The sequence below is a fragment of the Canis aureus genome, chromosome 13 (genome assembly GCF_053574225.1).
Source record: "Canis aureus isolate CA01 chromosome 13, VMU_Caureus_v.1.0, whole genome shotgun sequence".
NCBI classification, from domain to species: Eukaryota; Metazoa; Chordata; class Mammalia; order Carnivora; family Canidae; genus Canis; species Canis aureus.
In genome coordinates this window covers 39,212,018-39,237,626 of record NC_135623.1, presented here as the reverse complement: position 1 = coordinate 39,237,626, position 25,609 = coordinate 39,212,018, and the positions used below count along the sequence as shown (strand labels likewise).

The window sequence follows — 25,609 nt, the reverse complement described above, 5'->3', positions numbered from 1 at the left end:
GTGGCAAGAGGGGTGGGGTTACTATCCAAAGACACTTGGTTGGTTACCATAATCTTGGAGAGTTTGCTTTTCCTAGAAACTAGCCTACAAGTTTGCAGGAACCTGATCTGGTCAGTCCCATGAGAGGTTTAGCCTCCCTGGAACGGACTCCTGGAGACTACAATAAAAATGAGAACACCAATTTATCAGTATGCAATGAGAATTATAATTGTCAGGGCACCAAACCCTTTCATCTCACCAGACCTCACAACATACCGTCCTTATTGATGTGCTGGACAGAAAGTCAAACTGTAATTAAGTTGTTAGATTAGTATAGGATCAGACTGAGGGAGTTTTTCTACAAAGCAAATATTTCAAGGTTATGAGAGCTGGGTGCATTCAACTCCATGGCACCGAGAGATCTCCCACCCAGGAGCAGCTAGCTTGAAGCTCTGTGTTCAAGTCTGAAATTGCCTTTGTGTCAGAGATGCACATTCTCTTTACATCTTGTTACTTTGCTCTGCACAGCCTCGATCTGATAGTCCAAGATAGTGGAGTTTGTATTTCAGAAGGAAGCCAGAGAACAGGCTAGGGAAACAGCGAAGAGCACTCACACATGCTTCTCTTAAAACCAGCCCCTGGAAGATGCCACGTGGCACTTTTGCTCATATCCCATGGTCCAGTATTTAAGCTTATGGCTGCCCCACCTACAAAGAAGTCTGGAAGATGTAGTCTCTACCCTGCATGGCCAAATGATCTTCCAAAAATCAGAGTGTCCATCGGCGTGCAGGAAGTAGAGAGGGAATATCGGAATGAGAGGTGAGTAGACCCCAGCCCTCACCATGGGGGGAGAGCCAAGTGCTCCCCCACCTACAAACCTAGGTGCAGCTCATCCTGCTGCAAGCATGGAACATCATACAGCTGCAGTTGCAAGGTGAGGGCCCCAGCTGCCGGTCACTTTAGAGAGGGATCCGGGGACTTCCTTTGCCCAAACCCCTAAAGCTGGGAGAGGACAGTCCTGGTGGCCAGGTTCTTCTGTTCCTGGATTTTTTTTTTTTTATAGACTTTCTAAAAAGATTTATATTCCTGGAATTTTTTTCTTTGAAAGACAAAACCAAAATTAGATACATGACTAGGATTCCCATTAGTGAACTAAGTGTGATTTAAATCTATGTCTGCCTCGTCTTTCATATTTATCCCTCCTAGTTGTTTTGGTGCCATTTTAAGATTCATTCTTATTTGCTTTCTCCTTTGTCAGTTCTCTTTTCATGTTCTGATTGATCTAGTTTGGGACTTGTGGCCTCTAATGTTAGGCCTCCACTCCTCCCTCCCAAATCACATTCCACACAATTGTCAGAATGTTCCTTCTGAAGTACTAGAGCATTCTGGATAGTAGTCTTCATGGTCTGACCCAGGTTTTCCCTTCCAGCTGGGCCTCCTATCACTCCCCGACCTGTCCTCTAAGACTAGCATTCCAAATGGCTTGCCATCCCCCAAACTCATCATTCCCATCTTTGCCCCATTGCACAGACTTTCCCTCTGTCTAGAGCACTCTTGAACCCAGATGGGACTCTTTTTCATCTCAATCCTAAAGTCAAGCTTCCCTATTCTGATTTCTCTTGACTCTTCTTTTTGGAATCATGGGACCCTAGACATACCTTGATTTTCATACAATAAATATACATATCAGCTCATGTAAGTTTTTTCTATCAACCAATTTAGTTTACATTGTGAACCCTCATTCTGCCTCTTATTGGATACCTACACTCAGATATAGCGGGATACTTCTCCTATCTCTTCTCTGGGCTTATGTCTAAACCCATGTGACTTACATGACTCATATAGACCCAAATTATTTGGGTTAGGGAATGTCTTCTTGGCCATGATCTATTCTTGCTAGCCTCCACTTGATGCCCATTATCTTCACCATTTCTTTGGCTGTCAGTACAGACAGGTGGCTATGACATCACTCATTCTCACCTTTCAAGGCAGATTTAACAAAATTTCCGGCTTTGATGTCCTTCCTAGATGCACAGAAATACACGTTCCCAGGCCACTGTGGGCAATAGGAAAGTTTAGGGTGCTAAGGCCTATCTCTCTCTGGATCACTCTCTGTAATGTGAGAACATTCTGTTAACTCAATGAGATAGCCTGAGCCCAATCCTCCCATATCTAGCATGCTGATACCTCTCTGATACCTGAACGCACCTCCAGGGCTCTACGAGAGACTGAAGCACAAGTTCCTCCATCACTGGAGCTCTGAATTTCACCTGGGAGTCCCGCCATCCCCTCTTTCCCTTCTTGTACACTCAGCTGCGTGGAGTTTTCCTGTTTGTTCCGACTCTTCTTTCTTCTTACCCTCTGAGGAAATGTGATTCAGTAGTTGGTGAGATGGGTGGAGGGTGGGAGGAGGCATGTGGGAAATCTAGCTCTAACCCCATCCTGTTGTCTCTGTGCCCTGACTTCCCTTGGGCCTAGGCTTCTGCAATTCAGAATGTTTACTGTGCTTTTTTGCTGTAATAGCCTTTTGGCATTGAATCCGGTAACGCTAAAATGGGCCAAAACCAAGGGGTTCCAAAGATGAGGTATTAATAACACAAAATATCATTATCCTACCATAATTGTATTTACCATATTTTTTTAAAAGATCATAATTTTTCTCCTTCACTAGACTTGAGCTTATAACTTTGCACTATATTACCTTCTAATTCAAGACATAACCCCAGAGAAAGGGTGAAGGAAGGACCCTGATTTGGCCGAGCTTAGGTATCTACAAATAGGTGGAACCAGGGTTCAAAGTATAAATTAAATTGAGCAATAAAAAAAGGGATATGTGAGCTGTAATGTGTACCTTTTGCACAAAGATCAAGATATGTCTTAGAGTTCCATCAAGGCAGAGTGCTGGGGAGAGAGTAGGAACTTAGTGTCTGATGAATGAATTAAGGAATTACGTGGCTGATGCTAAGAGCTTTTATTGCTCCAGTGCTTGCTCTGTGTGGAGCCAGTCTTGTTAATGATCTTATAAGGAAGGCAGTATTTTTCTCATTTATCCTTGAGAAAAGCAACCAAGGATCAGAGAAGTAACCTCCTTTGTCCCAAATCAGACAGCTTGTGAGTAGCCAATACAGAATTCCTTTTTTTTGAAAGATTATTTATTTATTTATTTATTTATTTATTTATTTATTTATGTGAGAGAGACAGAGACAGAGAGATCACAAGCAGGGGGAGGAGGCAGAGGGAGAGGGAGGCGCAGACTCCCTGCTGAGCGGGGAGCCCAGTGCAGGGCTTGATCCCAGGACCCTGAGATCATGACCTGAGCTGAAGGCAGATGTTTGACTGAGCCCTCCAGGTGCCCCACAAATACAGAATTCTGACTCAGGTCTGTTTGATCCCAAATCCTGAATGTTTTCCACAGTTATCCTATGTCATCAGTTGTATTGAACTTATGAGGTACTTCGAGATTAGAGTCCCAGGTGAGATAAATGTGTATGTGTAGATGCACATGCATGTATGATGAGGTCTCTTGCTTTCTAGGGAATTTGAGACATTTTACAACCACTAGAAAGGATCATTTAAATATACTCTCTGACTCTGCTATTCTTAGAAATTTGATGCTGTTATTCTGTGGTTATTTCTGTGAGCCTTATTGATCCATCTAATATTTACTGCCTTATCAATAAAAGCAGGATACAATGTTAGCATGTGACCCTTGGAGTCTTAAGATTTGCAGTTATGGTGTATTTCAGCCAGATGATGCATTTGCCATTCAAGTGATTTAGGCATCGGTGGAGAGGAAGAAAAAAATGTCTGTTGAGTTACACGGGGATAAACGTTTCCTTTTTGCACTGCCTGGCAAGATGGTGGCAGTATTTTTTACAAATAGGATATGCGATTGTGTGTATATTCCAAGCGCTTGTTTATATTTTTCCTTAGGGTTTGACTTTCTTAGATGTCTAAAACACTCTGGGGGGGGGTGTGGTGGGGAGAGGGAATGCCATAAACTTTTACAAACAGACATTGTCCTTGTTTCCTAGGCAAATTCAATGTACCTTCTGTTGGGTAATTGGAATCCAAGAAGTAACATGGAGTGTTTTAGCCAACTGTGAATGAGCTGTATTTATAATGGAATGGCAGAGATTTGGAAATCCAAGCTATTCCATGTGAGAGAAAGTGATTAAAAAGACACAATGAGAGATCAGAGTGTGTTGACTCAGTTGTAGCATTTGGCATTCAACGCAGTAAACACAGGTAAATGTGAGTAAATATTTCCAGAAGAATGGCCTGCACCCCTTCTATTTCTGAGATAGGATCCCACTGCATTTTGCTGGCAAATGCATTCTCTTCTTTTAAGGGGTAAACTGCGTCATTTATTTTTTTTTTTTAAGATTTTACTTATTTATTCATGAGGGACACAGAGAGAGAGAGAGGCAGAGACACAGGCAGAGGGAGAAGCAGCCCCATGAATGGGGGGGTTGGGGAGCCTGATGTGGGACTCGATCCCAGGACCCCTGGGATCAGGACCTGAGCCAAAGGCAGACACTCAGCCACTGAGCCACCCATGCGTCCGAAACTGCACCATATAAAATGAGCTGTAAAAACAGTCCATCTCAGAGTGGTGTTATCTCCTTTTTTTCTTCCATTTTGGGATAATTTGATAGAAAAGAGAGATTGGGGGAGTTGTAAGCCCCATATTACTTTTTTGTGTCTAAATAGCTTCTTTTACAAAAGGCCGTGTGTGTGTGTGTGTGTGTGTGTGTGTGTGTGTGTGTGTAAATGTGTCTTTAGAACGTCTGAGCTCCTGGGGCTTTGTAAATGCAGTACCTTCACAAGAGGTCAAGGATGGAGGGCAAAGGGCAAAGGCCATGTTGCTAGGACGGGACTGCTGGTTGGGCTGGCCGGGCAGTAAGAGGAAGAGAAAAACACAGCTGGTGATTTAAACAGCTCTGTAAGCTCTTCATTTCCTCTCATTCATTTTTAAAACACCATTTAACGAACATTTACTCATGTGAATATACAAATACACCCCTGCCCTCTCCTCTTCCCAGCCATTCATTCCAATTTACCATTTTAATTTATTTTATTTTTTAATGTTTTTTTTTAATTTTTATTTATTTATGATAGTCACACAGAGAGAGAGAGAGAGAGAGAGAGAGGCAGAGACATAGGCAGAGGGAGAAGCAGGCTCCATGCACCAGGAGCCTGACGTGGGATTCGATCCCGGGTCTCCAGGATTGTGCCCTGGGCCAAAGGCAGGTGCCAAACTGCTGAGTCACCCAGGGATCCCTGCTGAGCCACCCAGGGATCCCCAATTTACCATTTTATTGGTGGCTTGTGGTATCTCTCAGAATTCCCAGGTCCCTTTTTCTTCCACGTGAGAACAGTGGTTTTCAATCATTTTGGAGTCATATACTTCTGTGATTTCTATGAATGGTATGATATATCTCCTAAGAAAAACTCACAAGGCCTCAGAATGTTAGGAGTTCAGAGCTCCCCAGAAGTTCTTCAGTGGACTCTTGGTTAAGAATCATCACTGTCTCTGGTCTCCTTTATCCATGTATCTCTAATGCCATCCTACTGCTTCTTTTCCTTACAACATTTTTCACTTGCAACTTAGCCAATTGCTCTGTTTCTAACTTTGATCAAAGATGAGCCATTTCTTTTATGCCATAACATGGTGGACAAACGAGAACAGGCAGTGTGAGTTCCACCAGCCCCACCATCCCTTACTAGGAGTCTTCCTCCCATGTTATTCTGGAACAGGTGTCTATGGACTCTTCTTTCCACCTGGTGAGGATGAAACTGAAATCCAATAGTGGAAAATGATTATTGAGTTTTTCTAGGAATGGCGATAAGTTTGGTATGATACCATCGCTACGCCTTAATATGCACCCTCTCGGACTGAGGTATATATCAGTAAGACGGCATCCCCATCAGATGGAGTGTTTGGTGGTAGAGCTGAATGAAGCTAACTGGTTCCCACAGGAATCCTATCTCTGATTAGACAACAGGTCTAGAACTGATGGGAAAAGCTCAATGCCTGCGCTTCTCAAAAAAATATCATAAAAATATTGAAGATATTCAGGACTGTGTGTTTGGCTACTCTAATTTGGAAGAGTCTGATTTATGAAGCTAAACTCTTATTCCCAGAAACTGCTTTTCAATCGCCAATTATAAATGAAAAAGGAGTTCTTATGTAGGCAAAATATTGGCTCCCCAAAACTTCCCTCTCCTAACCTCCTGAACCTGCTACTATGTTACCTCACGCTGACCAGAGGGATTTTGTAGAGGTGATTAAGTTTAAGGACCTCAAAACAGGGAGATGATCCTGCTTGACCCAACCTAATTACCTGAATCCCTAGACTTGGAGAACCTTTCCAGGCTATTGTCGGAGAAGATATGTGATAACAGAAGCAGGGTCAGAGAGATGCCGTGTCACTGGCTCTGAAGGTGGAAGAAAGACAAAGGATGTGGGTGACATCTTGAAGCTGAAGCAGGAAGATGGATTCACCCCTAGAGCCCTAGAAAGGAGTCCAGCCTGGCTGACACCTTGACTTTAGCCCAATGAAACACTGTCAGACTTCTGACCTCCCGAACTAGACGATAATAAATGTGTGTGTTATTTCAACCTGCTAGGTTTATGATAATCTGTTACAGCAACAATGGAGAATGAATACAGTTGTTATTCATTCAGTAGGGCAGTAGGGTGGCTCAGTGGTTTAGCGCTGCCTTCAGCCCAGGGTGTGATCCTGGAGACCCAGGATCAAGTCCCACGTCGGGCTCCCTGCATGGAGCCTGCTTCTCTCTCTGCCTGTGTCTCTGCCTCTTTTTCTCTCTCTGTGTGTCTCTCATGAATAAATAAATAAAATCTTTAAAAAAAAAAAACGGGTAAAACAGTTTAAACATACATCATTAATATTACTATGCAAAAATTTTTAAGTTTTATATAATTCATGACCCGTGAAAAGGTGCCCATGGATCCTTCAAGGGTCCTTGGGTCCCAGAGGGAGAAATGCTGCTATATTTAAATATTTGACAAGATGTAAACTGGGAGACCATAGATTCTTTTCATCTGTGCTTTCGTTGGGTTTATTTGTAAATTCTTAATTCATTGCTTCAAATGCGTTGGTCTCATTTTACGAAACAGATATCTTTCTCTATGTGTTGAGCCACTTTCTCTTACATTGTTTAGATTTCTCATCTCTCAGCACTCAGGTTACCAACAGTAGCTTATAAATGATGCATCATGTCTTTTAGTAATGCCATCTACCATCGCCAGAAGCTGTGCATTAATTTTTTGCATAGTTCAAAATTGCCCTGTTTCGGATTAAAATAGCAGATTGGCTTATCTGCAGTGAGATTCTTTCATCTGATAAAAATATAGCTAGTTTTTCTTAGTAATGCCTTGAACTGTAACCATGTTATCTCTTAGAATATTTCATTTGTAGTATGTGGGGAAAATGTGCATCTCATTCAGACAATATATTTGTCTTCTTTCTTTTTAAGTTTATTGATAAATTTACTAGGAGAGAGAGAGAGAGAGAGAGAGAGAGAATATAATAGGTTAAGAAAGGATCTGGAGAGGTCATCTCTTTCTTTAGGCAGGGCTGTATCTGAATGATTCCGAACAGATAAGTATCTATCCTAGGGAATGGAAATGGAATTTCCTCCCTCAAGGGAGCCCTAAATGTATTTCAGTCAGCTCATTTGCATGAGTCATTTACATTGATTTCCATGAACCATTCCTCCGTCTCTATTCCTCATATAACCCTTGACTTAACAAAACCTATCTCTCTTTCCCTCTCTCCTCCCCCTATTTATTATTCATTCAATTCATATTTGAAAACCTATTCTGAGAATGTCCTGTGCAAGGCATGATGAGAATCTCTGAGAAATAAAGTGCAGTCTTACCTCAAAGAATTTGCAATCTCCTGGAGAAGCCTGAGTGTGGGCCTAAGGAAAGGTTAGAGGACTCCTCAGAGATGTTTAGGAAGCATCATATGGTTGATGTGCAAATGCAGGATACTAATCAGGTAAGTGTGGGCAGTGGGGAGAACAGACTGAGCTACTGTGGAGTACCTACTGGATGGGAAGGCCATTCTGAATGTAACCTTTTTTCTTTTTATCCTCAACAAACTTTTGAAAGAGAGACTTTCATCTCCCTTTATGTAATTAGAGAATATTGCACTCAGTTTTCCAATGGACTCTGATTTATCTGAGTCTAAATATTCATGCTTATTTCACTGGGCTACATTGCCTTTGATGCGCAATTATAGGAGGAAGGCTCTCAGTGGATTAAAATGTTCCCGGAGGATGTGGTGATTGCTAGATTAATTTATCAATCATCTACGATGTGCCAGGCGCTTGCTGGCTCTAATCTCCCACTTCAAGCCCGAGGAACCTGACACATAGGTTAAGTACCTTGCCCCACGGTGCCTAGTAAGTCAATGGGAGAGTCAGGAGAGGAGCCCAAGGGGCTGGATTCCCCACACAGCGCTGCCCCCTGGGTGCTCCACTGGAGTTGGGAGATTCTATGTTGAGTGGGATGGAGGTCTTTTCATCTTATCAGAATAACATGGAAAGAAACCAGTTCAGCAGCTGACACCACAAAGTGTGGTACCCATTTTGACAGGGGAAGTAGAATGCTGGGAGGACAACAAGAAAGGGTTTCGAACCTAGACACCAGGAAGAGGAATGCTGTCTCTAGGCAATCAGTGCCAGGCCCAGACCTGGGGCATGAACAGAAGAGAGCCAGGTGAGCACAAAAGCACCTGCTCATGGCCGGGCCTTAACTCTGGGGCTGATTCAGAAACAAGCCAATTGCCTGTACGAGCCTCTTTCCCCAGATGTCCAGTTGGTTCACCCCTTAATTTCATTCAGGTCCTGGGCCACGTGTCGCCTGCTCGTTGAAGTCTTCCCAAACCCCCCTATGTAAAGTTATACCCTGCCCCCAACCTTCCTGATTTCTTTCCATGGTGTCTATTTTTTCCCCACCACATCTGTCTAACTTCCTACATTACTGCTTTTAATCACAGATTTCCTCCCACTAGAATATGTGTTCCGTGAAGCCACGGTGGTGGTGGTTGTTTTCCTGCTGTGTTCGCTGCTGTATTTCAAGATCCTAGAATGGTACTTATAAAATGGTGAGCTCTCAGTTAATGAATGTGAAGATCTGCAAGCATTCCCGATTTCATGGCCACCATCTCATGAGAATCAGAGATATTTTCACTCAGGTGCTCTCCTTGGAAACTTCCTGAGGACCTAATATGTCATGCTCTAGGCTGGCTCCTCTGGAAGCCACCAGTCACGTGGTAGGCAAGTCCTTTATCTCTCTATAGTCTGCAAATCCACACAATCCAATTTTGTGTGGAGTGGAGGATCTTAGTTTTGGTGTGGGCCCATCATTTCCATTTTCCTTTCCATTTTCTGCCTTTGCAGAGACTTGTTTCTAGGGCTCTCCACCTCATCAGGCCTCTGAAGCTCCTCCCTGGGATGTAATCCTGGGTCGTGATGCTTGTTACACAAAAACTGAACAATGCCCTTTCTAATTTTTCATCTGAAACGAGTAAGGCCTTTGGCTTTGGCTGAGTAAAATGTTTAAACCTAAAAGGTTACTATTAGAAATATTTGGCGGAGCAGAGCTACCAAATACACCCTATTTTGTCTAAATTTACAGCTTCTATTTATTTTTCAGATAATCTTTACAAATATGTACTGACAGTGCGTACTTCACCTGTCCTTTTATATCTGGGTAGAGGGATTGAAGCAGAGAACCCAAAGCCTGTGTGTAAAGAGCTCGTGACTGCAAAAGAAGCCACAGGTCTTAGAGACAAGAGTAATTCGCTTAATGAGAGAGAGAAAGAGGGTAGGGGTGGGGCTGTGGGAGAGCTGAATATAATGAGTGTATTAGTTGCCTGACCAGGAACCTACATAACACTTTGCGAACTCGTTTACCTTTCCTATGTGGAGTATTCAAAGACATTTGAAATTTTGTTTCCCTGGTGATATACTACTGATGTGAAAATATTTTGGTTGTGGTTACTGTGTGACCTTTGGAAATAGTTTGTAGAATCACGGGTTAACTAGGCTAACTCCATCCATACGGTATCATTATGGTCATTATGGCAGCAGAGAATAGCATACTAGAAATCCAAACTGGAAAGAAAACTATGAGGTCACATTTGGTCCCCGCCTGGTGTGATCTGAGCTTCTGTACAGTGGTAGCCGTACCTAGAATAGCCTGAGAAGGCTGAGGTCAGAATAGCAACCTGTTTCCTGCTATGACTTCCCTGTTAACCTCACTCCAGTTCTTGGATACAAATCAAGCTTGATTTAGAATTTTCCCAGCTGTGGAGGCATCGAGTCAAAGCTCCTTTTAGGTGGTCTGTTCCTTGTTTCTCCACTATATATTTAGAAGAAAGCAGAAGATCCATTTATAAGTCTCTTAATGAACCAATTAGATGTTTTCCTTGGTATTTGAACAGACAATTCACATAAACTCCCAAAGGCCAAATACGTAATTCTGAACAAAACATTGAACAGTTTCAGGTTTCATAAACTGTTGAATTTGGAAATAATAGTTTCCATGTGTTTCCACTGATGAATCAACCTATAGTCATTTCATAGTTCCATTAAAGACATTTTTTTACTTTTCACAGTTTGGTTTTTCTATCACATATGTGTTTCTCCTCATCCCACACAAAATCTATTCCCCAACAGAACTCATGAATGAGAGAGAAGAGAGGACAAAGCAGTGAAATGTTGAGCAGAGAGTCAGTTGGGCCAACTCCCATGACTCTTCACACATGAAGGAATAACAAGGGTGGAGTACACACGTAGTAGGAGCAAATAGTGGCTGACTCATATAGGGACTCATGTTCCACACTGGGACCAGAAGGTCTTGGCAGACTGGTGAAGGTTTGTCTGCAAGTCTCTTCTGAGATCACTGGGATGCATAAACCACTCCCTCCGGGCATACAATAAATAATATGACAGTCAGCCACTCAACTTTTAATACTCTTCCTTTGACTCATGTGCCCCACTGCCTCATAAAGATCATTTCTTGAACTGTTTATAGTTCAGAAAAAGACATGTAAGAATACAAGATAGCTTCTAGGGTTACTCGATTCAATACATATGTGTGGAATACCCATTAGGTACTGGTCATGTTCTTTTTCTAGGAATTGGGAGGTATGGGGTCGGGTTCCTTGGAACTTACATTTTAGTGGTTGGATGGAGAGTGATACAGGCAGACATTCTGCAGGTAAACCAATAGACAAGTATGACGATTTCCAATGATTATGTTTTACCAATGAAATAGACCTGGGAGTTATGATTGAGGGTGACGAGGCTGAGGTCAGGGGAACATTCCAGGCAGAAGGAACAGAACATGCAAAAACAGAGTGGTAGACAATGGTCCAGCCTTTTTCATCAGCATCAAAGGGTTTCTGGGAATATTGGCAGAAGCTCTGAAATCACCAGGGGGCAGGGCCCTCCAGTCAGTTGGTATTTCAAATCTGGGGAAATATGAGGCCCTGGGCATACACAATGGGGCTTAAGGACGAAGCGGGTCATGAAGCAGAATGGTAATATACTTTGTGTCTTCTTTGCCGTTTAGCTACTTTATGTCCTCCCCTCAGCTTCAATACACTTCGAGAAAAATCTCATCTTTGGGGGCAGCTGGATACACACCGCCCAGAGAAATGATGAATAAAAGTGTATGAGAAACTCCCACAAGGAACCGTGAGAAGGAATCCTATAATTACACTGGGTTTAGATATAAATGCTACAGTATGAGCTTTAGTACAGTAAGCCATCAGTTCTCCACTGAGGTGGTCCTTCCTTATCCCAAAGGGGACACTTGGCAAAGTTTCAGGTAATTTTGATGGTCACAATTTAGGAGATGGAGCATCTCGAGAGCAGAGAGGCCAGGGATGCCACTAAACACGCCACAGTGCACGGGTCACTCCCCGCTACCAAAGAATTGTCTGATCCTGCATTAAATGCTGAATCAAAACCCTTGTAGCTCTCTTACTAGCATGAGCTTAATCCTTCACACCAGGCTCCAGGGTTGTCAGGGTGCAGAGCAGGTTAGGAGTTTCTGGAGGCTGCTAATCTTCTTGTTCCGTTATTCCTAGCTCTACAGCTTACTGGATATGTGATGACGTGTGTGTAAAGGACCTGGGGCAAACTGTTTCATGTTCTGTGTCTTCATTTCCTTGTCTGTAAAATGGAGACGATACAAGCCCCTCCCTCAAGTTATTTTGAGGTCTGTCATACAGCGATCACTCAGTAAATGTTAGATGTTGGTTTTTTGGCTGTGGTAGCCTGGTTTTGGGGAATGTGATTGGCAAATATCAGAAGAGCAGGGTGGAGATGACTTGCATCAACATACCCTCTCCCACAAATTCAATGCCGCCCGCCCATGCTTAGCTGCTCCATGCCAGGCATTCTGCTGAGGACGTGGAGAAGGATGACAAATACAGAGAGGATAGACCCCTAAATGCTTTCTTCTTGGTGCAGCAGCATGATGACCCCCCAACAAAATTGGTAGATGCATTTGCCTTTCACTTGAAAATAGAACTGATGTTTTAAAGCCTCATTGAAGCATCTTGTCTGTCTGATATGTGCATGTGCCATTGCACCACTGGCCACTGAAGCTGACCTGTAAGCATTATTCAAACTGAATTTGGATTATCTTTGGTATCTGCTCGAAGGTTATTAGACACCTACTGGAGACAAATCTCTAAATGAGTATATCATCAGGGTTCTCCAGAAAAAAACAAAAAAAACCCCCAAAAACCGAACCAACAGGATGTACGTATATCTATAGAAAGAGATTTATTTTAAGGAATTGGTTCAAGTGATCATAGGGGTTAGCAACTCTAAAATCTGCAAAGTGGGGCAGCCCTAGTGGCTCAGCAGTTTAGTGCCACCTTCGGCCTAGGGTGTGATCCTGGAGACCCAGGATTGAGTCCCACGTCAGGCTCCCTGCATGGAGCCTGCTTCTCCCTCTGCCTGTGTCTCTGCCATTCTCTCTCTCTCTCTCTCTCTGTCTATCATGAATAAATAAATAAAATCTTTTAAAAGAATTAAAAAGAAATCCGCAAAGTGGGCTGGCAGCCTGAAGAACCTGGAAGAGCTAATGTTGCAGATGAAACGCAAAGGCCATCTGTTGGCCGAATTGCCTCTTGTTCAGAGGTCTGTCTTTTGTTCTATTTGAGCCTTCAACAGATTGGATGAGGCTCACCAACATTATGAAGAGCAATCTATTTTACTTAAAAGCCACCAATTTAAATGTTCATCTCATCCAAAGACACACTCACAGAACTATCTAGACTAGTGTTTGACCACATATTTGGGCATCATGGCCCAGGTAAGTTGACAGATTAACTATCACAGTGAGTGAGGAAGTGTGGCCTATTATTGGCAAAGGACAAATGTTTAAAACTGGTTTGGCTCCGAAGCAGTGGTGCCTCTAAAGTGTGCTTGTCAGAGGTCTACTTACGGTGACCAGCCAAGTGGTAAAACTTGTCTTTTAATTGCATGTGTTATCTGGCAGAGGAAACCATCACCACAAAGAGCAACAGCCTTCTCTTTCTAAAACAGTTGAGAGACTTTGGTTTTCTTACTGGAAGATCAAGATCCTACCCTTTTATTAAATTATTCGATGTGACATTTCCATCCCCCCCCTCCATGATTTTGCCATAGCTAGAAGGAATAAATCTTCTCCGTGTTTGGATGTTTATCTTAGACTCCTGCCATTTTTTCTGAAGCTCATTGATATGGATAAGTCAAAGCCCAATTGTCATATTTGAACCTCCTACACCCTTAGAATTGTTATTTAAGAGGTTCAGCTCTTCCTGGAAAATTGTCTGAGGAAATTGAGTAGAGATATGAAAAGTAAATTGTCATTTGTTTATAATCAAATTCATTCCTCTTTAATAAATTTTGTATTAGAAGCTGCCAAAGCTAGTCACAGCTTCCTGTTCTCCTGCAACCTAGATACAAAAGCATTTCATTCAACCACCCCTTCTAGTGACTGACTCCTTGCCAGGAACTCCCAGCATGCACTGCCATCTGTTCACCTCTTGGCTGCTTGAACCCACTCCCCTTTCTAAATTAATACTAAAATTTATTTTCCAAATGCCAGTCCTTTGGCTAGTCCCTCAGCTAACACCAACCTAATTCCAAGTATCAGGATCCAACCACTCTCCTCCAGGAGGAAACAACAGCAGCAAAGCAAGGAAACTAAGCCTGTCTAAATGTATGATCCAAATCAGCTGCTTAAAAAGAGTGCCGCAATCTTGACGTGGTTCCCAAACAGAATGTCTGAATCTAATTAGATTACTTGGTATCAGATTCAAACTAAAGGACCCTTTAGGAGCAAATTCTTTTTCTTCTCCCCTCTTCTTCAACTGCTGTTGGATCTTCCAAGAACTAGAGCCCTCAGCTCAAGTCTTTTGGGAAGGCAATTTCCCAGGTTAATAATTTTTTTCTTGATTTTTCTTACCATTTGGCCCCTGGGTAGAATTAGCCACTTATTGTTATCCTAGAGGTTTCTTATAAACGCTTCTTTGGAAATTAGGCTTCAAAGGTGAAGAATAAGATGAGTTTCAAGGATTTCAGGATGAGAGGAAAATAGAGAGGAAGCCCAGGTCTCCTCAAATACTTTCTCCTTTGGAGATGCTGTGCAGATAAAGGGGCAAGAGGAAAGCTGTGTGGTGACTCAAGGTGACCTTGAGAAAACCTAATGTGTTCATTTGCTCAGGCTGCCATAGCAAAGTACCAGTAACTGGTCGAATTACAGAGCAAAGATATATCATGTCACAGATCTGGAGGCTAGAAGTCCAGGATGAAGGTATCTTTGGGATTTGTTGCTTCTAAGGCCCATGAAGGAAGAATTTTTTCCCTTCCTGTTTCCTTGCTTCTGAGGATGTGCTGGCAATCTTTGGCACTCCTTGACTTGTAAAGATATCCCCCTGATTTCTGTCTTCATGTTTGCATGACTTCTCCCTGTATGCATGTCGGCCTCTGTGTCCAAGTCCCCCCACCTCTATTATAAGGACACAGCATTATTGGATTAAGGCCCACCATGATGGCCTCATTTAACTCAATCATCTGCAAAGATCTTATTTCTAAATAAGGTCATGTCACAGGTCCTGGAGTTGAGGACGTCAACATCTTTTGAGGAGAGATAACTCAACTCATCATACCCAGGATGGCTGGAGCTGGAAAAGCCCATTTTCTTCTTCTCTATCAAATTTGAATACAGAAGTTTCAGCCTGTTTAGTTGTATAGATTGCAGCATGAATGTTTTTTATTGCTTAGCATTACCATCAAAGCGTCAGCAGATAGGCTGCTCTTTCCTGCATGCCTTGCACTGAATTGTTTTCTTATATAAGATTTTTTTTATTACTTGGTTGCTGTTGGTATAATCTTCTCTAAGAGAATGACTTACATATGGTTTTGTTAAAAATTAACAAAATGTAACTTTCCATTTCTCCCGTGAGAAACTGACCCAACCTTATGGTACTTAGGAATGGGTCCAATGGGAATTGGTCCTCACTTTCTATCTATCCAGGATCCTTTCACTCACAGTGTCTCAACCTCCTTCCATGCACACATCCACACAATCCTGGAGTATACACATGCACACACACTCACACACACATTTAACTTGGACTTACACAAGTCTACCTAAACAAAGTATTGGTTTTAATTCCTCTTATGGGGGAGTACTCCCTTCAAGTTCCTCTTTTTATTTTTTTTTTTTAAATTTTTTTTATTGCTTTCCCCTGGATGACTGTCTATGAGATGCCCAGCCAGCTGTATGCCAGCAGCAGAGTGGAAAGATAAACTGCTAACTGGTTTTCCACAGAGAAAGCCTACTTTATCTCAAGGAGCTGAACTGCCAGGTGGAGTTGAGTAAGCTTTGGGGGTTGCAATACAGTTGAGGCACAAAGTTTATCACCAACGTAAAACAACCAACCCAGTTCTGCTTTTTAATATGCTCTAAACTGATGGAACAGAGCAATGTAAACAAAGGTGAAGCAATAGTTTAGGAGGAAAAGGACTATGCTATATGGACAAATAATGAGTGACTGTTATTTTAGCTTATCTTTATGTGCAGAATATAATTTTATTTGCCCTCAGAGCTTGCAAGGCTGAGAAGTGAAAAATTATGGAAATCATATGGAAATTATAAGAAAGGAATTGTTTATGGCCGGCCAGGTCATCTGATTCATGGACTTACAGACTTAGAAAGACCTTTTTGAGAGCAATGAGTTAACCTTCTTGCTTTCTTAGGTAAGGAACCCAAAAGTTGGGTAAATTAAATGTCATGAGGCTGTATGGGTTAATGTGAAGTTTAAGGACCTTGGGTTCAAGTCTCTCTTGTTAAGTAGAGCTCCTCATGTAGATGTTAGAGGTTGTTATGGGGACTAAACGAGAGATCTTTGTTTAAGTTGGTAATGTGTTCTGAGTTACCTTCCCTCCTGTGACCAGTGTCACGGAACTAATTAGTCCTGGAGAAGGGAAGAGACATCATCTCTCAGTTTGTTGCTCCACCTCTGTTCATGTTATCTCAGCCTTTGGAGGATGGGATTCCTGAAATCCCCAAATGAATGATCTCTATGGTTACACTAAAAAAGAGGTTAAACTTCTTTTGGATAGTGGTTTGCGATGCTCTACCAACAACTTTTACCAGAGTTGCTAATAGTTAACCAAAGGGAGTGACTAGATGGAAAATTTTCCAGGCCTCTCTAGAGCGTACCTTGCCAAAAACCGTGTGAGAGGCAGCCAAAGTCAGGACGAGAAGGGAGAGCCAGGGGCCTGCAAAACACACATGCGTGATTGAAAGTCTTGGCTCTCAGACAGACGGAGCTGTGAGACACCAGAGCTCTTTCTTCTTTTGTATATTTACAGATTCGGGATCTCATTTAGGATCCAGATTCAGAGGCTTGGACCAATTCTCAGGACTTTCTCAGTGGTGCTTACTTCCTCAGTAAATTCATTAGTGACTTTCTGCAGCCTTACCTGAATCACAATCTCTATTTTAGCACCTTGACCTTACTGGCGGGGGGGGGGGGGGTGGGGGGGTGGCGGTTGTGCACAGGGGGTTTTGGAAGGGAATGGAGACACGTGGAGTGGGGAGTAGTGGTGTTTCAACCTAAAGCACATTGCTGTTGGTGCTCTGGTGCCTAGTGTTTCTTCATCAAGACCGGAGAGGGGTGCCTGGGTAGCCTGGGTAGCTCAGTCGGTTGAGAGTCTGCCTTGGGCTCAGGTCATGATCTTGGGGCCCTGGGATCAAGCCCCATGTCTTGCTCCCTGCTTAGCAGGGAGTCAGCTTCTCCCTCTCCCTCTCTGTCTCCCTCTGTTCCTCCCCACTGCTCTTGTTCTCTCTCTCTCCAAATAATAATAATAAACAAGACTGGAGATGAGAGAATGCTTAAATTAGATATGAAGGTAGAAGGAGAAACTAGCAAGCCTTACCTTCTCTCTGTAACACTAGCGAAGACATTATTTGTCGAGTGCCAGTGGTGGGCTGCAGAGCAAGCCACTGTTCACTTTTGCTGTCCAGTCCCATGGGTCAGTGAGGATCAGATGGAATTTCTATGTCTCTGGAAACTGTCCCTTTCTCAGGAAGGATCGGAATCTTGCCCCGTGCTGTTGTCAGAGTAAGGCCAGGAAATTTTTCTTGCCCGGTTTCAGAATGAGAGGTCAAAATGCACTAGGACACCACCCCAAGCTATCAAACAGTTAGAGGCTGTCATGGCCACCAATGAATCCTGAAGGCATAGACCAGGCCGGAATTGTTCAGGGTTTCCTTGTGGAACAAAGGAGCAATGCAAGTGGCTAATTATGAAGATAGTTACCCTTGATTTCTATGACTCAACCCAACATTAGCTTGCTTGTTGGGCAATATTGATTTACTTATGGTACCCTGTTAAATTCCATCTTTTAGATGCAGACACTAAAAAACAAACCAAGATCACTAAGGAAGCAAATGAGATGATTGATTTCATTTGAATTTTTTAATTGTTCCTGTTCTAAAGTTATAGAGGAGTAATTTGAACTCTTTTATTGAAAACGAAGATACTAATATCTCCATTGTAAGGTTGTTGTGAGGATTAATAAGTCAAACATGCTTAGGACAGTACCCGTCAATAGTGACGGTTCAATAAATATTCCATTTTTAGTATTATGAATATTACTATGTTTTGAGCTTGCTTTTGAAATAGCTTCTCATTCTTTTTTATGATTTTTCATATATAAGGTGTATATATGTAATTTTGCATAAATACCTAGACATTATCTCACACAGGTACTTACCTGTTATTTAAAGTCTTATTTTTTCCTTCATGTTTACGTTCAATGTCCCTTTCCTTTCTCCTTTGAATCCCCTCTGCACCCCTCTCCACCATGTAGCTGTTGTAAGGTATGTACTTACACATTTCCACCCTCGCTCATATGATCATCGTCTACACATTCCACATTTCTGCTTATCTGTGGGAGAGGTGTGGTTATGGCCCATCTTATGAGCATTGCATCATGCACATTTTCTGTGTCTTACTATTATTATTTTCACTTCAAGTGTAACTGTATAGGAATTCTTCAAAAGTGGCCTTTCTACTGTAACTCATTTTTTGGAATGGCTGCATGATAATCCGTGGTGTGAGTGAGCTGTAATCTATGTAAACATTCTCGCTGATCCTCAGGTACTTTGATCCCTGTTCCCCTTTCCTTTTCTTGCTACTATAAACACTCTGACATTAAGTGGCCTTTTACAAATGCCCTTGTGCACTGGTGATCTGAGAGGTGTCAAGGCAATTGCAGCATTGAATGGCACATATATGTTTAAATTTTTTTTTTTTTTTGTATATGCTGCTAAATGGCTGGTCACAGCAGTTTTAACCACTAAATCTTTCTCAGCGATACGTGACACCCATTTCTCCACATACCTGCCACCAATAGAGGTTACCGATCGTTTCAATTTTTACTAGTCTCACAGATATAAAAAGAGACATTCTTGTTACTTTAATTTGCATTTCCCTGAGTATGATTTATTGCAAACATATTTTCATTTGCTTGTTGGTCTTTTGGGTTTGCTCCTCTGTGAATTTCCTATTCTAATTTTTTATTCATTTTTCTATGAGTTCATTTGTCTATCTTTGTTGATTTGTTAAAAAAAAAAGATTGTCATCTATGGTACAAATATTTCTGAACCTATCATTTGTCTACTGAACTTGTTATGGAATCTTTCTTTTGCCAAAAAAAGTTTTAAATTCATATATGATAATGTCTATCTTTTCTTTATAGCTTCTACATTTGATTAAGAAATGCATTGGTCAAGACAGTTCTCCTCCACCTGCAGATTGTGCATACCACATGCATATAGTTTGCTGGGTTTTCTTGAAAGTATTTATTTTTTTTTACAGTTACCTTTAATCCAAAAATCATTTATATTTGTAGATGACATAAGAATGGGGTTAAATTTTTTAAAAAAAATTCAGTTGAATCACGGTATCATAATCAGTTAAATACATATATAAATGTGTGTACACATATATGTTCATGTGTATGTGTATATAGATCTCCACATATATGTGTGTACATATATCCATATATGTAGGGTGTGTGTATACACATATACACATATGTATTATATACACATGTCTACACATCCATATATATGTGTACATAGACCCTATAGCCGTATGTATGTATCTATATAATAATTGATTATATAGTTTCACTGACTTCTTCTACGACCTTCAGGCCTCATCAACCATTTGACTCAGGAGCCAAGGAGAAATTTGAATTAATTGCAGAAGACAAGAAAGCTATGTTGAAGTCCACATTGATGCCAAACCTTCCCTTTCAAACATTTTGATCCTGTGACACCGTAACCCACACTTTCTTCTCAAAATGAATCACTCTTTTCTCATGGATATTTCTCTTGTACTCATCACTATTACCAGTAGAGAAGTTTCTTCATATACAGATGGATTCTAAAGATCTCACACATCTCCTGCCTACTTACTTTTTCTAAGTTAAGTAGCCAGAGAAGCAGCAGGCACCAAGTTGGTTTGTCAGAGAGGAGAGGAAAGAGTTAATATATCCGTCTCTCTTTTTTTTCTTAATTTCTTTTACTCATATATCCTGTTTTGGCATCTGGGTACCCGAGACCTAATGTTACTTATAGTCCCATTAAAATTTGAATACCAGTTGTGGACATTTACCAGCAACAATTATGATAGTAAAATTTCAGCATTAACATCTAAGCTTTCAGAAAAGCACAATTAGAAACATTTCCGAATAATCCAGACTTGTTCTTCCAACTTGAGTTATATTTAGAGTCATGGGGGAAAAAAAAGCAAGACAGTTCAATGATTTAATCTAAAATGTGACATGTGATCATGATTCCCCTTTATCCTAGGACAATGTCTCAAACTGGTAAGTGACTAAAGAGTGGTGGTTCTTTATGGGTTTTCCTTTTGGTGACCTTTACAAAGAGGCTAACGTAACAACCTAAGTCAGTTCATTTCTCCTTTCCTCACTGGCTCGAAGAGGTATTGGAGAAGTCTCATTTCTACAAATCCAGTCCTGACTCAATGTCAAAAAATGTTAAGGAACAAGATTTTAAACATAGGTTGCCTAACCCAAGAAAGAAAGGACTTTCTTTCTTTTCTTTTCTTTTCTTCTTTCTTTCTTTCTTTCTTTCTTTCTTTCTTTCTTTCTTTCTTTCTTTCTTTCTTTCTTCTTTCTGATGTTCGCTGTGAAATTTTATTATATAAAGCATATCCTTCTGCCTTTCTTTTCTGTAAATAAGAAAATAGATTTTCTTCTCATCATCACAGAAACTTACAGAATCATAGGACCTTAGAATTGTCAGGGACATTATAAACCAGTCAATGTTAGAAATCAGCTTCTTTAAACTCTTGTGAAACGCTCTTTTTTTTTTTTTTTTTTTAAAGCCGCCAGTTGATTTTAAGGGAAGGCCAGATTCTGTGAATGCCTGAACTCTGTTTCATGTCCTACTTCTGTGTTCCTCTGAACTTTATTTAAATGGCTTTGCCTGGAGGACTTTCCAGGGGTGGGGTTTTGTACTTGAACACGTGTGAGAATCCACTTGTGCCCTGCATTCTTAGGGGAGGTGATTTCGGCAGGGGATTTTTGCTTCAGGAAGGGAGGTTGTGTGAGTGCACTTTTTTTTTTCTACTCAGCACAGCTGGTAGTTCCCTACTGACTGGTGTTTGTTTCAAAGTCATGTGGCAAGGGGGGTTTCTGCCAATGTGTACTCATTACACATTCAAATATGACACCCTGACGCCCATTCACAGGATAACTTCAGTGTCGTTATTCAATTTTCCTGCCAGAAATAGGAAGTTTATTCCCAGAGTGAAAGTTGCTTTCTTTGCAAATGCAGGTTTCATACTCAACAGGCATATTTTAGAATTATTGCCTTTCTTAATATTAAATTCATTTAATTATTTAATTTTTCCTTTTTTTTTAGATGATTACTTGGATGATCATATCTGAAATATTTCTTAATCGGCAGCACATTTGTTAAAGAATACCTTCATGGAACAAGGCAGGGAGGCTTAACACTACTTTATACATTACTATCCTAATATAAACTGACATGTTGTTATTCTTATTTGGGGGGCCCCCTCCGGTGGAAGGTAACACATCTCTGCTATATTGTATGTGGATAAGGCCACATGGTTTGCTTTGGCCAATGAACGGAGTGTGACAGTTACCATCAGAGGCTTCTAGAACCAATGTGGGGTCCACCACTCCACCACTCTTCCTTTTTCTTCTGCCGCATGAGTGGATGAGTTCCAAGTAGGGCAGCCCTGTCAGGTGGATCCTGCTATAAATACAAAGTAGATCAAAACCACAGTGGCCACGGAATATGGGTAAGAAATCAAGCTTTATTATGGTGAACCCCTGAGATCTGAGGGCCATTTGTTATTGCAACATAACCTAACTCATCCTGACCAAGACAGATGGCATACCGGAAGGACTGGAAAGAACTTAAGTTCAAATCCTGTGTCTGCCATTAAATAGACACAGAAACTTGGACATTTTTAAGGTACTGGTGACCTTTAGAACTTGAACCTCAGTTTCCTTGGGAATGGGTACAATAGCCATCACCTTCTAGATCCTACAGGCTTGTATGAAGCCAATATGGCAGCATTTATGCTACAGTGCATTGAAAAGGGTCCTGCCCTATACAAGGATAAAGGGCTGTTATAATTGGATTTTCTCTCTTTTAGTGAGTAGTATGCACCAACCTTTGGCTCTTTTCAAATTTCTAATAAATGTCTTGAAGTGTATCATTCTCATAAAGTTTTATAAGCAGTCAAACACAGATACTCACATACATTTTTCTGAGAATGGCACTTCTGACTGTAGAGGACCACACTTTTTAAGCATCCAGCTTGGAGAAGGATACAGGTGGAGTAGTGCAAAGGTATGTGGACACCTACCTGGCCAGGCCAATCAGCCTGATTATCTTTTTAGAGCGTCGTTCTGGCCAAACAACTTTCACTTTTTGACCGAATATTATAAATGATAGGGATGCCTATTATTTTATTTATCTTATTTGGAAGATTTAGGTGGTAGAAGACCATTAGCTTTCGAATCATGGAGACCTGGCATGTAGTTGCCCCTCAACAAATATTTATCGAATCTACAGACAAATCAGCTCAAATCTCATCAATAATTCTAGCTGTGTGACCTTGTGCAAGATACGTAACATTTCTGGGCTTCAGTTTGCTCACGTGCAACACACAAAACAATAATCTCTACCTTCATAGGGCTTTTAAAGAAAGGATTAATGAAGTGGTAGATGTAGAGGATCTCTCAGAGTGTTTTCTAAAGATTTCATAAGGGTGGAAGTTCATTAACTATGTTATTTCTGGAATGGGTGGCCAGCTTATAGGAAAAAAAGGAGTGGGCTTTTTTGTTAGAGTAGGCTTTTGAGCTTTTTTGCAAGGTTCTATTCTGGATGTCTCTGAACAATATCAATTAGCATTTTGATAAGCCCACACTTTCTTTGCCACAGAAGGAATCCCATATGAGCGCACCTGTGGCAAGCATTTAAAATGCTTTTGACACACAAAAGTTTGAAAGGGGGTTCGGAAAAGCTTCCCTAACAAAAGGAACTGCACCACCTCCCTCCAATTGCCTGGTTTCTGGATTGCTTTTCCAACTCCTCTCAGCTATCCCATCTCTACCCCTCTGGGCCACCACCTGCCTCTTTAATCTCCTTGCAGGTCCTTGAAAGGCTGGCTTGCAGGTATTCCTTAACATCAAACTTAAGGCCTTTATACCAGCAGCAATAAGGGAGATGGCCAAGTTTTCAGTGATCTTCATCAACAAAGGGAGACAGGAGGGAACCTGTGCTACACCTGGTGCTCTGCTAGGTATTTCCCATTCATTTAATCCTTGTGAGGTAAGCGGCTTTGCTCATTTTTTTGCAATGATAATTTTAAAACAAGAACACTAAGATACAAAGAAGGTTCAGAAATTTGCCTGAAGTCACATCACCAGTAAGTGGTGGAGCTAGAACTGGAATGCAAATCTAACTCACACGCCCCGCCTCACCCTTCCCTGGCTGTTCCCTAAGCTCAGTGCACGACAGGACAAATCAACAGCTTGGCCCATCTGGAGAGAGCCTTTGGAGTCAGGGGTCCTAGTTCACCCACTGATCATGTCATTTACTAATTATGTGACCTTGGGCAGGTTACTTATCATGTCTGAACCTCAAGTGTTTCATTAGTAAAAAAAGAGATAAATTGCCTCTTTCAGGCAGTGTCCAGGAGAGGACTAGAGACAGAGGGAATCGAATGAGGGCCTGGCATAGAGGAGACATTCAGTGGGTGAAAGTCCTCATGTTTTTATTATTGCCCTCAATAAACAGTCCCTGAATAGGATGATGAATTCTACAGAGCAGTACTTGAGAAGCGTCCAATGGGTGATACAGATAGCACCCGCACTTGGAAGGAGGTGTAGGGAGGATTGTTCCTTGCTTGAATAACGGCCAAGATGGAAGCGCAGACAGAGTCACTGTGGAGTCCATGATAGTGGCTCCTGGGCCTGCCCTGCTTTTCCTCAGCATCGTCTCTCTAGGACTGAGGACAAAAGGCTTGAGCAGAAAGCCACATTCAATCAAGGGTGTCGGATGAACTCAATGCTGTTCTGTAAGGGGTAGATTTTGAAGGGCAGGATGGAGACCAGGGAGGAATGGAAAAGATGATTGAACAAGGTGGGATGGCCAGAAAACTTACAGTATTTACTGGTCTGGCAGGAACTGGGCTGAACTGGAAGGAAGTAAAACGACAGGGCTGGAGAAGAAGCAGTGGGCCAAGTAACGTGGGAAGTCACAGAAAATGGGAGCTTCAAATACAGCACTGCACCCGGTATCTACTGCTGCAGAGTTTGGAGAAAGGGCGAACTCAACAACCAGGCAACGAAGAGACCACTGGTTGTCCTTATAATTCCGTACTGACCTATCTGGTTGTTGGGAGGATGAAATGAGGTATTAGATGCAAAGAGCTTGGCTCAGTGCTGAGCCTGTCCTAGGGGCTATTATTATAGTATCAGATTATTATTTATAACTTTGCGGCATTTAGATCACATTGTGGGGGTAGGAGCAGCAGACCAGAGAGACAGCAGACAGAGATATTTAGGGAGACCCTGTAAGTCAGAGCAGTGCCCAGCCCCTCCAGGGACAGAGATGAAGCTTCCTCCTGCTTCTCAGAACACTGACACATATGTACGTCCCTCAGGGACCTTATTGCCAGGTGTGGAGTTAGCATCAGCATCATGGGTGCAGTATCACTAGCCAGTTTTGCAAGCCAATCTTGGGGACCCTTTCTCGGCACATGTCCCCAACCCAGTCAGTTCCCAGATGTCCTCCTGAGGGATAAAGGTGGGGAGCAGAGATCAAGGCCCGGCTTTTGTCCCAACAGGACTGAGTTACCTGAAGTGATTTTCTATGATCAATCTGAGATTATGAGATGGGACTAAAATTTACTTTGCTTTTTTTCCTGCTTCCAGCAGTGTGGGGTCTCTTGAGGAGGAACAGAGAAGTTGGAGACTAAATAAAGAGCAGTTTCAGAACAAATGTTCTCCGCATAGCTGAGTATTGCATTGGCAATTTTATGACCCACTATGCGAGCACTTAAACAACTATAACACAAGGTAGAAAGTGATAAACACAGAGTACATAAGTGCTGTGGGGATTCGGGGGAATTATTTCAGCTAATTTGGGAAAGGCTTTGTGAAAGTGATGGAGCTGGAGCTGTTTTTGTCTCCAACATCTGATTTTGAAAGATTTCAAGCATACGGAAAAATGGAAAGACTCATACAATGAACACCCGCATACCCTTCGATGAGATTCGATGTTTAGCAATATCTTGGAATATTTGTTTTCCCTCTATGTATGAGAATATATGCATACATGGATACGTGTATGTATAACATACATAGTATGTGATTTCGAGAAGCATTTGAGGGTAAGTTATGAATATCACGACACTCCATTCCTACATACTTCAGGATGCATCTCTTAAAAATAAAGGCCTATGTAACCCCAACATCCTATCACTGAGAAGAAAAT

At 41.7% G+C, this 25,609-nt stretch overlaps 1 long non-coding RNA gene across 1 annotated transcript in view; it reads left to right on the top strand.

Moving 5' to 3' along the window:
* Positions 1-534: 534 nt before the first annotated feature.
* Positions 535-25,609, top strand: part of LOC144282304 (uncharacterized) — an 80,880-nt gene continuing 55,805 nt past the window's right edge. Inside the window, exon 1 of the long non-coding RNA XR_013350698.1 lies at positions 535-798. This is a non-coding gene — a long non-coding RNA (uncharacterized LOC144282304). The remainder of the gene's footprint in view (positions 799-25,609) is intronic.